General features: G+C 47.4%; 1 protein-coding gene across 2 annotated transcripts in view; it reads left to right on the top strand.

The window, feature by feature from the left end:
- Positions 1-429: 429 nt before the first annotated feature.
- TBX5 (T-box transcription factor 5) overlaps positions 430-12,350 on the top strand; it is a 97,395-nt gene continuing 85,474 nt past the window's right edge. Inside the window, exons 1-3 of one of the 2 annotated variants that reach the window (XM_086855462.1) lie at positions 430-3,893; positions 4,290-4,424; positions 4,642-4,730. The gene's annotated coding sequence lies outside the window, so the exon portion shown is untranslated. The remainder of the gene's footprint in view (positions 3,894-4,289; positions 4,425-4,641; positions 4,731-12,350) is intronic. The other variant, XM_086855463.1, reaches the window with a different exon arrangement.

Consider the following 12,350-nt stretch of genomic DNA (forward strand, 5'->3'; position numbering starts at 1 on the left):
TTTTTGATGATGTATTATTTAATCTCCCTGCATGTACAAGCTGTGCTGCTGACCGAGCTATCAGATCTGGCAAGCCCATGGGATCTTTTCCCAGACTCTCCCTTCAGCCACGGCAACACCTGGCTGTGCTTGCAGAACCTCCTGTGCTCGTGGTCCTCAGACACTGACCTCCCTGGAGAGCCCACAGCCTGCAGATGGAAAGCTGGCAATCCTGTGAGGGCACATTCCCAGCCTCCAGAATCCTTCCAGCTGCGCTCCCTCATGGAGATCTGGTGTTTCTCCAGCTGTGGTGCCTGTTGTGGCACTGCTTGAGGCTGAGGGGACATGGTCTGTGGTGATGGTTTTTGAGGGGACACAGCCTGTGGTGATGATTTATGAGGGGACATGGCCTGTGGAGATGTTTTATGAGGGGACGTGGTCTGTGGTGAGGGTTTTTGAGGGGATGTGGCCTGTGGAGATGGTTTTTGAGGGGACACAGCCTGTGGTGATGGTTTTTGAGGGGACACGGCCTGTGGTGATGGGTTTTGAAGGGACACAACCTGTGGTGATGGTTTATGAGGGGACACGGCCTGTGGTGATGGTTTTTGAGGGGACGTGGCCTGTGGTGATGGTTTTTGAGGGGATGTGGCCTGTGGTGATGGTTTTTGAGGGGACGTGGCCTGTGGTGATGGTTTTTGAGGGGATGTGGCCTGTGGTGATGGTTTTTGAGGGGACGTGGCCTGTGGTGATGGTTTTTGAGGGGACGTGGCCTGTGGTGATGGTTTTTGAGGGGATGTGGCCTGTGGTGATGGTTTTTGAGGGGACGTGGCCTGTGGTGAGGGTTTATAAGGGGACACGGCCTGCAGTAAGGTTTTTGAAGGAGTTGGCTCATTTTTCATGCCTTGAGGATCCTGGTTTGTGCCCAGTGCATGCTGCAGGATGAAATTCTTGCTACTCAGGAAGGGATTAACAGCATGAGGTTTGGTTCCTCTTTGGCTCTGTCAGAAAGCAGGTGGGAAAGAGACTTTAATGTGAGATTTAACGAGGTGCCAAAAGTCACTGCTGCGGGAGGTGAGGCCTCAAGTCGGTCTGAAATGAGATGGGTGTGCTCAGAGAGGAGGGATTGCGCGGATGAAGGTGCGGGACAGAATGCCGGCTGTTATCCCGCCGTCCTGAGGCGAGGCCCGGCTGCTGCCGCATCCCTGGGTGACCATTCCCCCTCTGGAACGCGCATCCCCGGCGCTGCAGCGGGAGCGGCCGCCACCAGAGGGCACTGGAAGGATGCGGATCTCGGGCCGATGTCGCTGCTGCTCCCAAACCATCCCAGGGCTGCGGTCACCAGGAAAAAAAGAGCTTTTTCTCCTCTCCCCCCCCATTTGAATCATAAATCAGCGCATTGGAGCTTGAAACAAGGCTAGAATGGCGCACACCCAGCATCACTGCTTTATGCTGATTTTTCTTTCCTGCCAGGAGATTTTTATTTTTTTTTCCTGCGGCTTTCCCAGGTCTGTTGGATTTTGCTCGTCTTCCTTCAGTCCTGTTAAAGAGTCCCAGGTCTTCCAGGGAACAATCTGGTTTCTGTATCCTGAATTCCGGAGATAAGGCCCTGAACTGAGACAAAAGGGACACACAGAGGAGACAGTTTCAAAATTGTATTTTGTGTATTTTGTCCCGGTTGAGAGGTTACAATTTGTCGTATTTCCCTGAATTTATTTTGAGCAGGGGATACTTGGTTTCCTGATTTCAAAGGGCAACAGGAAGAGGTTTCCCTAAGAATTACTGTCTTGCCTGTGGTGGAAGGTGCTGCAGAAACAAATCCTCCTCCTTCAACTGAGTGTCAGAGGAGATTCAGACATAGTTTGAAATTAAATGTTTATTTTGCCCTTTCACTTTGGCCTTGTACTTATCCTGACTCAATTTGGTTCCTATTTTTGGGCTGCACATCAAAGTAAATAATTCTATCTTGGAATATCTCAGAATTTTCATTCTGTGAACTATCTCAGGATCTGACTTTTATTTTTTCCTTTCAACCTGAAATCAGGAGGAAATGAAATCAACAGCCTGGCATCTATTTTGGAGGGAGAATCCTGTTTTCTGATCTCTTCCTGACACTGGCTTTCTGATGTTGCTTGTGTGTTGAACTGGAATGTGTTCCTAGGAAGTCTCTCACTTCATCCTCTGCCTGACATTTGTGCTGAGGCCAAGGCAAACCTCGATGCAGTTTGAACACTGATCCACACTTTGAGATCCGCAGATGGGAAATCTCAAGAAATATTTTATCTGGCAGAAGATTTTTGTCTTGGAATAAGAGCCTGTGAGCTGGGGGTGCAGCAGGGATGTTGATGAGAATTTGCAGGTAGTGACAGACAATATTTTTTGCCTTCAAGAATAAAGTATATTGAGAGCTGCACTAAAGGGTGAAGTCCTTCAGGCAAAACAGTGGTGAAGGGCACTAAAATTAGCAAAATAGTGCTAAGGGGCAGAACCTGGAGCGGTGGGGGTGCAGAGCCTGAATCCCTGCCCGGAGGCGGCAGTTCTGCTCCTTCCCCTGCTGATGGCAGTGCTCCGATCCCAATCCCACCGAGCACAGGGACCCGGGGCTCAGCTGTGGCTCGGCATCTCTGACAGGGAGAAAGGACCTGCGTGCTTTCCCAAAGGCTGTGATTTTCCATGGGAGCCCGAGGCCGGGCTGGGCAGTGTGCTGGCAGGCTGAGCTTTGGAAATGGCTGCTTGAAACTCTGTTCAAAATTTCTCCACTTCCTCACTTTTCCATCCAGTGTGAGGGTTTGGCCCTGGTTGCAGGCTGGCACTCAGAAATCTCCTGACTTGGAGGTGTCTGTTTGTGATCAGTGTCATCCTTAGAAGCTTCCAGCAGAAACTGCTGGAGATCAGCAACCAGCAGGAGAGCAGGTGATGCTCCAGGGAAGGTGATCCCTACAGGACAGGCTCTTCCTAGGAGGGTGCCACAGGAGAGAAATTACTTTGTTGACCACCACTTTAATCACCTTTAAATGCACCGAGTTTATTCTAGCAAAAATCCAACATTCAGGTTGGAGAAGTTTCCTCAAGCTGCTCAGTTTGTTAAAAACTGAAAGCACAAATAACCTCTGGAGAGATCTTTTCTTCCAAAACACAGATCTTCAGTTCCAAGTCTGAAATGTCTCCTTCTTCATATAGTCATTTATCAAATAATGTAACATTAAAGCAACACTCATCTCTGGTAATAAACCAAGAAATGGGAGTTTTGCTTGCAAAATAAGATGAAGCTTTAATAATAATCATAAAAAAGTGAGGGTTTTTTTCCCCCAGTTGGCAAAACCCAGCACTTCCTGCAAAGTGGCAAATAAGTAACTGAAGAAAAGACAGAGCCTGCTCTGAGCTGTGAGGTTTAAATCAAAACATGCACACTTAAAAAATATTTCAGAGTTTTAGAGGCCCTAAAAAGGAGGAAGAACAATTCATCTGCCTTGGGTTTAGGGTGGTGACTTGGGTTGTTCAAAGAGACAGCACGTGTGTGGTGATACTCCCCTGGAAAATGAAGATATTCCCCCATCAAAGCGGGAACCTGCAAACGTGTGTTGCATAAAGGGGGAAATTCCAGGCATTCTTGGGGAAATTGCAACTTCTCCACTGCAGGACTGAGCCTGTGAAATGCTTGTAGACCATCCTGGGAGTCTGTGTCCAGGGCTGGGAGGACATGCAGGAGAGAGACAGGGGGTCAGAATGCTCCTGTGTGAGGAGGGAAGGAGGAACTCGTTGTTCCTCATGGATTGGACATTTCTTCCCAGCACAGTGTTGCAGTCATGCTGATAACCACAGCTCCACCTGGCCATCAATGATTCCTAGAGACCCTTCCCAGCACTGGGAGGCTGCAAGGATGAGAAGCAGCAGTGTTTGAGCTGTTAATTGGATGGGTGAGTTCCTCTTTCCTGAGGGCCCAGATGAACTTCCCATTGACCCCAAAAATGGTTTCTGGAGGCTGGAATGGAGCCCAGGGTGCTCAGGGCAGGTGGCTCTGACCAGCTTCTGCTGCTCTTTGTGAAGCTGCTGGGCTGGGGCTGCTTCCAGGCTTGTCAGGGGAATTTGGTGAGAGAAGGAAGGATGGGATCCCAGCCTTGCAGAAATCAGGGGCATCTCAGTTCCCATGGGGTCACCCAGCCCCATGCTTTGGTGCAGTAATGAGCTGCTGCTTCCCAGAATAATCCTTTGACTCTCCACTTGGGGGAAAGGAGAGGTTTTTGTCAAAGCAGAATTGGGCAGCTCTTGTGTTTGCTTCAGGCCATTGCTGACTCCTTGACTTGTCCCTACAGCATCTCCATCATCCTGACTGCTGGCAGAGCTGCAATGAAACTCAAAATTCCTTTATTTTCCCCTCAAACCACTCAACGGAGTCCAGCTTGATGGAAGTGGACAAGGAGCCCTGGAAGGAGAGAGCAGTATCCATGGTAGGTAGGAAAGGAGACAATCAAGCTCAAAGGTTTGGAGCAATGCCCAGTGATGCTGGAGATGGGTTTGTAGGACTGGGAGTGGGTCTGGGCTGATTTTATCTATTATCAGCTGGTTTATCTCCCTTTGGGAAGGGAGGGCGACCTTCCAGGTGGTTTGTCTTTGTCTTGGGACATTCTTGGCTGTGTGGTACTAAAAGCTTGTTCCTCTGTGCAGTCCCTTCCGTGGGAGCCTTATTCCCACTCGTGCTGATTATTCCCCAAAATCCATCAAACCAGTGGGATCAAACCTGTGACAGCTGTCAGGTAAGCCTTAATGTAGAGCTGATCCATGTTCTCCACCTCCCTTGTGGCCTCACTGCTCTTTTTAGGGCTCCTTTTCTTACTCTTTGGTGTTTGAAAATCTCCAAAACTCCACGTCTGGAGCTGGAGAGCAGCTCACACACTTTGACAGATGAATGATGTCCTTCTTTGTCTGTTCACTGCAAAAATATTCCCCTGCCTTCCTCGCCTTCATGTGTCCAGTAGCTTTAAGTGGCTTTCCAAATGTGTTTATCTGGAATTCTTTACATTTTTAGCCTCCATCCCATGCCTGGGAAGCAACCAGGCCCTTGGATGCTGGAATCAGTGCTAATGTAGGTCTGGTGTGTGGAGTTATCTAGAGGAGATGATCCTGTTGAAGGAAGAAGAGCACAGAAATCAGTGCCCCCAGTGAAAATACAAGTGATAAATGTACCCTGCGAGCACATTCCTGCTCCGTGTGTCCCGGCATCGCTCACGATTCCCTCCTAGGAAGAAGGAGAGGGAAGCAGGGAGCTGTAAATTACAGCCTGGCTTAATTGGCTGGCTCAGGTACAGGAGGCTGGGCTGGGAATACACAAAATATCTTTATGTAAAAGAAGTGGTTCTTAGCAGGGGATGCAGTGAAATGGGGGTTTCAAGCAGTTGGTGTCTTGTGGTTGGATCCTCTGGTGTCTGAGAAGGTGCAAACTCCAACTGAACCTTTTCCTGCCATTGGGGCTTTCTTAATATTCCTCCCTCCCCTGTGGATTCTCTGGTGTCTAATAATATTCCTAATAAGCTGCAACGTGAGCTCAACAATTTCTTTCAGTGTGGGGCATTAATAGGTCTCAGGGCACGGGAGAGGGCTCTATTTTCATAAAACTTGTAGGAACTGTAAGACCTCTGCCCCTTCCACCAAGCTGGGTTGGAATTGGCCAACAAATTTGGAAGTTATTGGAGACGGGGGAGATGAGTATGTTTGTTTTATTTATATTTTATATATGTATCCCACGTGCAGACTGACTGCAGAAACCTCATTTCTTAAGAGACCGAGCTTAAACCTTATGTTTTGCTTCTCTATTGTAATAAACTGTGTCTCCTTTTATTTACCCACCTGTAGGATTTGATGATTTCCCCTTTCCCCCAGTCCTCAATTTCTCCATATCCTGTTCCCAAAAGGGCTGGGGCCCTTCCCAAGGGATGGTTTTGTGCTGTTCCCCAGGAGGGCTGCCCTGAAGGATGCAGATTTGTAGGTGCACATATGTTACAGTGCATTATTTGCTCAGCAGCAAGAGGGAAAAGGATACAGAGAAGAGAGTCTGTTCTGGTCTTCCCCAAAACCACTTCAGATTTGTGGGGTTGCTTTTGAATTTGTCAAAGGCACCTATATCCCCACAGGGAAAACCCCTTTAACAGCACAAAAATAGGAGCAGTGGGAGAACTTTTGATACATTTAGGCCACTTTTGCTGAATTGGAAAGGATCTTTATTTTTGGGGCTGATGCTGCCTTTGATGACACCTGAAAACCCAGAATCTGAACCCCCTGTGCTTTCAGTGCTCCCCCAGTCCGTGTGTGCACACAAATTATCCCCTCACGCACGCAACGCTGTGTCCATGCTTTCCTCTCCCGGCATTCCAGCCTGCTTGGGTTGACCTTGTCTCTCTCAGTGATTTAGGTTTTAGAGAAGGAATGGGTGAGGATTTGCTTTGACATTTAAAGGCAATCCAGGTAATTGATAGCACTGGCAGCGTCCATCTCTCCCCCCATATATCTGCACAACAGTATCTATTTTTGACGTAGCTGACACGCCATTTCCTTTGGCAGCCCAGGGGCGGCTCATCTTTAAATTAAACTCGTCTCCGACCCCTCCAATCTGCGAGCTGTGCAGAGGCAGACACGGGTGGGGTATTTCATCTGGAGACTGTGCAGGCATATTTGAGCAGGGTGATGTATTATCAAAAGGGCTCTGCATTACTGCTAGCTGGAACCAAAACAAGCTCTAAAGTATTAACTAATGACATGGGAAGTCCCTTAGGTATCTAATCACCTTTAATGTTCAGATTTAGAAGACAACTTTAAAGGAAGAAAAAGAGATTAGCGGGTCAGGTCAGAGCACCCCTTCCCCCCTCCCTCCGCCCCCAAAATACAATTGGCTTTTTAAAGTCAAAACCAGATTCATATTTCACCTCATCAGTAAATACACCATTAAAACCCCAGCCTTGGAGCTTGCATCTTGGAGCAAAGCTTTGCTCACATTTGGAGGGGTTTGAACCTTTGGTTTATATCAAAAGCAATGATGGGCTTGGGGGTCTGGAAAACAAACAAGAAAACCCCACCCTTTGTGAGGTTTGAGGTGAAGTTTGGTGCTGTCTGGCTGTAGGAATAGAAAACCCCTGCAATGTCTCAGCTGTAGATTCCCAGGTTTTCATGCCAGTAAAGTGCTTGTTCTCAAAAGCTGTGTGGCTCTAATCCCCCTTTTCCTGGTGCCAGAGCTCCTTACCTGGACAGAGGTGCTGTAGGACATTCCTGTCTCCTTTAGGAAGTCTGTTTGGGGGGAAGGAAATACTGCTTTGGCCTCCCAAGACTCAGGCCAGCATGTGGTTTGCAGAACTGGCTCTGTGGACTGAAAAAATAAAAACTGACCCAGAACCTCATAAGAAAAGGAAAGCTGTTGTCAGTAAATTCACTTTCTTGCGTGGATGTGGACCCAGCTGTGTTCCTCTGGCTTGGGGCAAAGGATTTCAGCCCTGGCTTGTACCCAGTGGGCCAATTCCTGCCTCCCACACCAGTCTCTCTCTCCAGCTTTGAGGGAGAGCGGTGAAATTGGTTTTCACTTGGGTATGTTGCTGTTTGTGACAGGAGAAGCTCTGCCTTCCAGAGCTGCTTCTCCAGCTTCACATCGGGATTTCCAAGGAAGATGAACAAGTTTTGGTATCCCAGGCCCTGCTGAACTTTGCTGCAATGTGGATTTTTGTGCTGTTCTGAGACTTTCTGGCAGTAGCACACAAGAGCTCAGCGTTAGCCACATGCCTCAGTGACTTTGGATGCAAATGTAAAATTTGCAGGGATTAAAGTGATTTCCAACCCTGGATTTCACTGGATTTTCTTCTAGTTGTGTTTTGGCATCTATACCAGAGATCTGGGCTTCCTGGAAACTTTTCCCTTGTTCCTTACTTTTTTAAGGGTGGTTTCAACCCTGGACCCTCCAGTATTTCCCCCAAATTAATGGAACCTGGAAATGCTCAGCATCCCTTCAAGTCCAGTTCAAACTAAAATCCTGAATTAACATAAAATCTGATTTCTTTCCCTTTTCCTCATTCTTTGACACTCTTCAGAAACTGTTTAGGTACAAACCAAATAATTTGCTCATATCCTTTTATGGTTTTCATGCAGAAAAAGCTCACTTAATTAGCTTAAATTGTTATTCTTTCTTTTGAGAGTATAATCTTAGGGTAAGACTTGATACTTCTGCAATACAGAGAAGAGAGTAAATCAAATTGTGTGCTGACCAATTCCAGGGCAAGTGTGATGGAGAGAAATCAGACCTAGTGCTTTTTATTCTTTATTTAAAATTTTAAAAAAGCCACACTATTACCCTCAACAAAAGCTGTGGAATTGTATCTGAGGTTCTGTATCCATCCAGGGATTGTGATGATGACAGAAGTCACTGGAGCTTTGTTCTCATCTCATTTATTAGGATGTCACCTCTCCAGACATATTTATAATTTTGCAGCCTGTGGTTCCAAATCATTTATTCCTGTTAGATAAATACACGGCCATGGGCTTTGGTGACATCATGGTTAAACCAAGGGAGTGAAGGCTGAGGACTTTGGCATTGTGTGGCTTTGTCTGGCAGCTTTCTCCACGCTTGTGTGGTCACCCCTGTTGGATGACTCCGGTGGGAGATTGTCCTGGGGTAAAGTGGGAAGTGTTTTGTGTTTCCTGCTCCCTTTTTTCTATTAGGCTGGCATTGGTGTGGTAGCAGCTAATGGTCAGTGCACCCAAAGGGACTCTTTATAAAGAGCTGGAGATGTTTCTTGGGACAGGAATTAAGGATTTTGGCAGTTAGCACCCAAACTCAGAAGAAGAATTGAGAAAATAGTGCTGTTTTAGGGGTTTGGGGTTGTTGGGTTTTTTTAATGCCTTGTGCCCACATATACTGGCTCAGAGGGAAGGACACTTTATCTGCTTCGTCTACAAAGTGAGCACCTTAAATCAAGTATTTAAATGGATAACAAATAGGTGAGAATCTCTTTGCAGGTACATATCTCTATTGGCCAAATTCTTACAGCTCTGAGAAGAGGCTGGGGGGATTATATGTGAGAAATGAGCCCTGCAAGTGGGAATCCCCCCCTGAGCCAATCCAGCAGTGCCTTGTGCTCCCTGTCCTTCCCTCGAGAGCTGCAACTGGAACGAGGCACTGAAAGCTGGCTGGCACAGCTGCTGCTGCTGCCTTCACGCCCTGCTGGAGCTCAGCCTGTTTCAGTCTTCACTTTGCATTATTTAAGCCCAAATTGTAATGGGGGATGATTGGAGCAGAGAGGTGATGGTGCCCAGCTACATGAAAGGGCTCCTCCAAAAGAACTGGGTGGGCAGCGGCTCTGATCGGCTGCCAAAGTGGAGATCCCACGGAGAGGGGAGGAACAGAGGGATGCCAAGGCAGGAGAAGCTCTGAGGAAAGTGTCCAGGCAGCTTCCCAGCTGCACTCACCAGTTGTTGCTTTTCTGTGAGTGTGATGCTGCTTGGAGTCCCAGCTCTGCCCTTGCCTTGCTAAACTAACTCTAAGGAACATGGACTGTTCCAGTGCCAAGGCACTGATCTTCCTTGGGGTCTTGTGCACCTAGCAAGGATTTTTTTCTCCTGCAGAAATCAGAAAAACTGGGGAAAACTGGTGGTTCCATCATCCTGTGTTAGCATCACTTGTGGAGCTCTTGGAGATCTGATGTTTGCATCTGTCCTGCCTCTGCCCCAGCCCCAGGGATACTGGCGTTCACCTCCTGAGAGCGCTGTGAAAACCACACAGCTCATCATACAAATATTCTTAGCATTCAAAGAAGGACAAATATTTTCTGCTTCTCCATGCCAAAAACAACAGGGGTGGTTGAGAGCTGTTTTCTCCTGCCATCTCCTCGCTCTAGGGTAAGGCTCTGGCTCTAAATAGGGCCTTACTGTTTGCTCTGCCTTGGGAGATCTGTCTCTGGATGTGAATGGAGGCGTGGAAATCTGTGGGGAAGATTGCACTGGTTGTACCATCTGTGCCAAGATAGGAAAAGCCAGCCCTTTTCATTCCTATTTTCCCCCCAAAAAAGATGCCCAGGTGCTGGTTTTCCTGCAGCAGCTGGATTGGATGGATTCAGAAGAAGCTACATCTGGATCCAGAGGAAACAGCACCAAATCAGTGCCAAACCAGCATCAAACCAGTGCTGGCAGTGCATGTGCAATGGAGAGAGCTCTGCAAGCTGAGCATGAGGCAATAGTGGAGATGGATGAGACTCTGGGAGAATGTTGTGAGGTTCAGATAAAATCTGCAGTTCTCAGGGCAGGGTCTCAGTGTGGTGGTGTCGAGGCTAAATGGAGTTTACCCACTTGGGACGTGAGTGACGTGTTGTTTATCCATTTCTCATCTACACCAGGCAATGGAAATAATTTCTTTTAATATCCTATCTTGACATTGGGAGGGAGGGGGGATCACCCCAGTGGGGGCTCAGGAGCAGGTGCATGGGGGGCTTGGGAATGCTGCCATTCCCTGGGGTGTTGGGGGGGGCTCTGGGCTCGCTGGGAAGTCTGGAGGTGGGGGGGTGGTGCTTTTAACCCCAAAGTGCTCCAAGGCTGTGCTGCTAAGGGGATGTCTGAACCCCCCTGAGTTATGCTGTGCACTGTGCAGAGAGCACCCTCACTTGTGTTCTCTCTCTCCTGGCATCTTCTCTCATAATCATTCATTCTCTCTATAAACAGATTTCCCAGTAATGGTTTTCATTTTCTTTGAAGTGTCCCATTCATTCTGCTGCTCTGCCCATTCATGTGCTCAGGGTTCCTTGAAAGGAAGACAGATACAAACATCCAAAGTGCTTGAAATATGCTGGTGGGGGAGGGGGCAGGCACAGGCATTTCTTTTAAAATATATCTATTTTAGGAGATATTTTTGTACTTTTTATTTTTTCATATTTTTTATTTTTTTTCCACCTAAATATCTTTTTGATTATTGTGTTGCTTTCCCCCCATACTGATCCTGGTGCAGCCTGGTTTTTAAATTCCACCCCCTGCAATGTGTTCCTGCTGCTTTAAACTATTAATAAATTGAAAGCATGTTCTGGAGGCTGTTTTAATCCAACCCCAAAGTTAAGCAGGTGCTGAAGTGGTTTGCTGATGGGGTGCATTGCTGAACTGGGGCCTTCAGGCTAAGACATGACTGTCAGCAGGGCTTGGTGGCTGGGCTCACAGGAATACAAAGGAGTATTTGGCCCTGAAAACCAGGAATTTTATTTCTCTGTGAGGGCAGGGGACTGGTAGGTCTCTAAGGAAAGGCTGCTGTTCTTTAGGGCCAACGTAAACCCCAAGTGCTGGTTATTTGTCGCACCCTGTAACACTTCACCTGCACCTGGATCCCTTCCCACTGCAGGTCTAGTCCAGTTTTGAGGGTGAATCAGTGCAAATACTGCTCAATTTTACCCCAGTGTCCTTTGTCATCTTTCTGTGCTGTCTGAACTTCCTGTGGCTTCCTCAGGATCCTCCTCCCTTGGGTGAAAAGTGACTTTGCTCTAACACCTGCAGTCATCAAACCTGCTTTCTTTCAGTGACAAGGCATGGCTTGCAATTTGCTCTAATTCCATCTTCAAAGCCTTGTCCCAGCATAAGAGGAGGAGACCTCAGGATTCTGATCCTTTCCTAGGGAGGCTGAACTTAGGTTTAGAGCAGAGAACCCTCACCCTCTATGAACTGTCACTCTTGAGTCACAACCCGGGGAGCCTTTGCAAAACTGAGTGCCCCAAGTGAGTTTTCATCTGTGTTTTTTTCTCTTGACCCTTTGCCCACACATCCAAGGCTGCACATGGCATTTTTGGGCTGTATTTGTGGCCAGCCTGGGTTTTTTCTTAAATTATGTCATGATGGACCAGGGATTTGGTGTATGGGAGTGACAATAGGTTTGCTGTTTCTCCACCAGATTTTCGTGTTGGGTTGGTTTTTATTAGGACATGTTTGGTTTTGGTTTCAGATTTATAGGTAGTTCTGTTCTGTGAGACTCCAATAGGTTTTTTGAACCCCGAGCCTCATAGAAATGGAGAATTATGATTCCAACATCATGCCTAGTAGCAATAATAATAATAAAGAGCTGGAGGCTCATATTTTTGTGTGAGAGGCAAGCCCAAATTCTCTTTCAAGAGGCAGAACCTCTGGTGGCTCTGGAGCAGGCAGGACCGTATTTCAGGTGGAAGGGTTGTGCCCACTTGACTCAGAGGGGTGGGGTCTGGAGCAGATTTGGGTAAGGAACAGAAATGGGGGAAAGAGGCAGGAGCAAACCAGCCCCTAGCATACCACAAATGTGTTTTATATTGTAATATCAAACATTGGCTTCTTCTGTGTTTTCTGTTAAAACAAGTCATAAAAGGACTACTTAAAGGGGACTCCATTCCTATATTTTATAT

This window comes from Cyanistes caeruleus, chromosome 18 (assembly GCF_971803275.1).
Source record: "Cyanistes caeruleus chromosome 18, bCyaCae1.hap1.1, whole genome shotgun sequence".
Taxonomy (NCBI): Eukaryota; Metazoa; Chordata; class Aves; order Passeriformes; family Paridae; genus Cyanistes; species Cyanistes caeruleus.